The following is a 5,000-nucleotide window of genomic DNA, read 5'->3' on the forward strand; positions in this document are numbered from 1 at the left end:
TTGCAATGCTGTCAGGTGCCCGGGGTGTCAGGAAGTTTTAAATAAATGTGAATGTTGGATGGAGGGAGAGGAAGGAGGAAGGGAAGAACAGGTGGGCAGACAGGTGCATGAAGGAAACAACGAGGAGGAAGGACTACAACAAAAAGAAACGGAAGGAGGACCGAGCTGCAGAGAGGAAGGAGAAAGAAGAGAAGACAACATTAATAATAACGAACAAACAGTGGAGCAGGACACTCAATGGACAGAGATGGAGATGTCGGACAGTTTTAATACTTTTCTGGGTGATGTGGAGAGAGATGGGCAAGGAAGGTTGGATCAAGTTAAAGAAACGGACAATGAAGAGGGAATAAAGATGGACAAAATGGACAAAGACAGAGGAGGGAAAGGACAAATAAGAAGGAGAGCACTGAAGGTAAAACCAAATTTGGAAAGTGCAAGAAAAAAGATTATGACAGAGACTAACAGATTTGATGTGCTAAGGGTCCTGGAGGGAGAAAATGATGAATAATGATTTTTATGTATTTTTTTTATTTACTTTTAATGGTTTTAAGTTGTGTTGCTTTTAATGCAAGGGGTCTGATGGACATGAGGAAGTTTGAAAAAGTAAAAGAAAAATGTAAAAGGGAAGACATTGTTGCATTACAAGAAACAAACTGGAGAGAAAATGTGATGAATGATTATAAAAAGAGATGGGATGGAGGTATTTTATATAATAATGGAGATGGGCGGGCTGGGAGAGGTGTGGCTTTTTTAATGAAGGACGATGTTTTTAAAGTGAGTAAAAGTGTGTATAAGGACAAGATGGGGAAATGTTTGGTAGTTGAGACAAAATATGAAGGAAGAGATTTGATTTTAGTAAATGTACATGCACCAGTGGAAGATAAGGAAAAGAAAGAGTTTTTTAATGTTTTAAGAAACATTGTAAAGAAGTATAAAGAAATAATTATGATGGGGGATTTTAACACAGTTTTTAGTAAACAGGATATGGCTGAAGGAATGGTTTTTAAAACAGATACAGGAAGAAAAGAATTAAAAGCATTAATGGATGAAAATAATATGATAGATGTGTGGAGAGAAAGAAATGAAAAGAAAAAAGAATTTTCGAGAAGACAAATAGTAGGGCAGTTTGTATGCCAAACTAGAATTGACTATGTTTTATGTACAAGAAATGTGGAGAATTTTATAGAAAATATTAAGTACAAAGAAACAAGTTTTAGCGATCATAAGATTTTATCTTTTAAGTTGGACTGGAGTCAAATGCAAAGAGGTCCGGGAGTATGGATTTTAAATACACAGATTTTAAAGAATGAAGATTATGTTTTAAAAGTGAAAGAAATTATAGAAAAAGAAAAGGAAAATGGAATGTATGAAGAGGATAAGAGAATATGGTGGGAGAGTGTAAAGTTTTTAATCAAAAAATTCTCAATCAGGTATTGTAGTGTTATTCAGAAATGCAAAAGATCCAAAGAAAGAGGAATAAAGGAAAGTTTGGAAATGGAACTGAATAAAGAATTTCAAGACATACAAAAGATAAAGGAAATGGAGGGGAAACTGAAAGAAATAGAAGAAAAGGAATATGAGGGGGCGAGGTTAAGAAGCAAAGCAAAATATGTGGTGGAGGGAGAAAAATGTACAAAGTTCTTTTTTGATCTGGAAAAAAAGAGAGGGAAAGCTGAAACGATAAAAGAAATAAGAGGGGAGAATGGGGAAATTGTAGAAGGGAATGAAAAGATTTTAAAAGAAATAAAGAATTTTTATGAGGATCTGTTTAGTGCAAGGGGGGTGGAAGAGGAGGAAAAAAAGGAACTGTTGAATCAGATAAAAGCAAAAGTAAGTGAGGAACATAAAAAAGAATGTGACCAAGAAATCAGGGAAGACGAGATTGAAAGAGCAATAAATCAACTGAATAAAAAGAAAAGTCCAGGAATAGATGGTTTGGGAACTGAATTTTATGTTTGTTTTAAAGAAGTTTTAACAAAGATTTTAAATGAGGTTTTTAAAGAAATTTTTGAAAAGGAAGAGATTAATGAAAGAACAAGGATGGGGTTAATGAAATTGATATATAAAAGGAAAGGAGAAAAAGTAGATCTAAAAAACTACAGACCAATCACGATGTTGAATACAGATCTTAAGATTTTAGCGAAGGTTTTAGCAAACAGATTAAAGGAAGTAATGCCAAGTATAATTAAAACAAACCAAGCATATGGAGTCAAAGGAAGAGATATAGCCGACATAACAATGAGTATAAGGGACACGATATGGTACATGAAAGAAAAAAATGAAGAAGGATATATAATTAGTTTGGATTTTGAAAAAGCTTTTGATAGGGTTGAGCACGGGTATTTATTTGAGGTTTTAAGGAGTTTTGGGTTCGGGGAAAATTTTATTAAATGGATTGAGATTTTATATAAGGGTGCACTAACAAAGATAAAATGCAATGGGTTTTTAACAGAGTGTTTTAAAATAACAAGGTCAATAAGACAGGGTTGTCCACTCTCAGCATTATTGTACTCACTTGTTTCTGAACCCTTGGGACTGGCTATAAAACAGAATGAAAGAATAATAGGGATAGAAATTGAGGGAAATAAGGCTGAGGGGAAAGTTTTTCAATATGCTGATGACACAACAATAATTGTAAAGGGAAAAGAGAGTGTTAAAGAAGTTATGAAGGTGGTAAAAGAATATTGTAGTGGGTCTGGAAGTAAAGTAAATGAGGAGAAAACGGTATATATGAGATTTGGTAAAGCTATGGTTTTAATGGATTGTTTTAATTTTAAGGAAGTGGAAGAAATGAGGATTTTAGGAGTTGTAATGGGAAAGAATGAGAGGAAAGTAAGAGATGAAATGTGGGAGCAACTAGTAACAGATATAGAGAGAAGATTAAATTTTTGGAAATTGAGAACTTTAAACTTGAAGGGGAAGGTTTTAATATTGAATGTTTTAATGGTTTCTAAACTTTGGTATGTTTTATATGTTTCTGAAATACCTTTATGGACAGAACGGAGGTTGAAGAAATGTTTTCTTGACTTTTTATGGGAGGGGAAACCAGCAAGGATTGCACATAATACGATTTTAGGGGCGATAGAGAAGGGGGGCTTAGGTTTAATGGATGTGGAACAGCGAAAAAATGCGTTGAGAGTAAAAATTGTTAAGAAATACCTGCAACAAGATAACAAAACTGAGTGGAAAAAAACAATGAAATACTTTTTAAACAAATGTGGGGATTTTAACATGGGGGACGGAATATTATGGATGAAAACAAAAATTTGGATGACGGAAGGATTACCCGAATTTTATAGAGAAATTTTTAGTGCCTGGGGGAATTTTTTAACGAAAATCGAGTACAATCCGCATGGAAGAGAAAACATTTTAAATCAACCTCTGTTCTTAAATAACAACATTTTAAAACAAGAGAAAGCAATATTTTTTAAAAAATGGATGGATGTGGGGATAACAAGAGTGAGAGATGTTTTGTATGAATTTAAAGAGGGTTTTTTACCGATACAATATATTGTGGATGCGATGGAGGAAGCAAAAGAAGAATACAGTAAACAAGAAATAACAAATAAATATGAAATTATTAAAAATGCAATACCCAAAGAGTGGATTAAAAGAATAGAGAGTATGGAAGGAGAGCAAACAGAGGGAAATATTTTTGTGAAACTGGGGGGAAAAATGTATGATTTTAAAGAATGTACTGTAAAAATGTTTTATTGTGTTTTTAGAGATGGTGTTTTTAAAGAGCCGATTGTAAATAAGTACTGGGTGGAAAAATTCAAGGATCTAAAAGAAGAATGTATATGGAGAAACATGAGGGGGAGGTGTGTTGAAACAAAGTTAGGATGTTTGGAATATTTTATAAGGCATAAAGCGGTTTTTACTGAGTCTGTTTTAAACAAGGTGGGAATGGAACAAAATCCAATGTGTAAAGTGTGTCATGAAAAAGAAGAGGGGATTTTACATTTGTTTTTATATTGTAAAGAATTGGAGGATTTTCTAAGGAAATGTAAATGTTTAATTAAAGATGTGAGCGAAGGTTGGGATGAAAGTGCAATGGAATGGAAAAGAGTAGTGATGTTTGGTTGGGAAAAGAAGGGTCAACACAAAAAGTTTATAAATCTGTGTATAATGTTAATGAAAAGCGCAATTTGGGAAAGAAGAATTGTGGCCAAAAAAGAAAAAATGGTGTTAGAGGTTTGGACTGTTTTTAAAAGGAAAATAGAAGTATATGTAGAACAATTATATGTGTATTTTAAAAGTGAAAATATGCTGAAAGCTTTTTATGATGTTTTTACACCAACAGTTTGTAATGTTTTAGAGAATTTCATGTGCAAATTGCCAGGAAGAGAAAGAGCTTTCTAAATCTTAAGTATAAAAGGCATGATTTTAAACAAAAAATACGAGATGAGTAGATTATATTTTATCTTATTTTTAATTTTTTTTTCTTCTTTTCTTTCGTCTTTGGGTGGACAACTATATTGTATTGTTGATGTTTTTATTGGTTGAAAATTCATCTTATTGTTAATGTGTTCCTTTTGCTTTGTTGATGATAATGTGATGTATTTTTTAATGTTTATTTATTTTGTCGTGAGACTTCTAATGTGAAGCACACATTGGAAAATTTGTATTATGAAATTTCTTTAATAAAAAAAAAAAAAAAAAAAAGAGCGCCCGATCTCGTCTGATCTCGGAAGCTAAGCAGCGTCGGGCCTGGTTAGTACTTGGATGGGAGACCGCCTGGGAATACCAGGTGCTGTAAGCTTTTGCCTTTTCTTCACTATTTATATAATATGCTGGCTTTTAGAAAGACGTGTTTTACCGCTCTATTTATTACAATCATTTAAATGTATTATAGAGTTTTAAGTGTTTTACATGTTTTTTAGGCCATTTTATTACTCTTAACATTTTAAGTGTATGTGTCTTTAATAAATGGATGGTTGGCCTGTCATGTGACTAGACACATGACAGGAAGCAGGAAGTACAACTGTATAAGAGAGCAG

This window comes from Garra rufa, unplaced genomic scaffold (genome assembly GCF_049309525.1).
Source record: "Garra rufa unplaced genomic scaffold, GarRuf1.0 hap1_unplaced_002, whole genome shotgun sequence".
NCBI classification, from domain to species: Eukaryota; Metazoa; Chordata; class Actinopteri; order Cypriniformes; family Cyprinidae; genus Garra; species Garra rufa.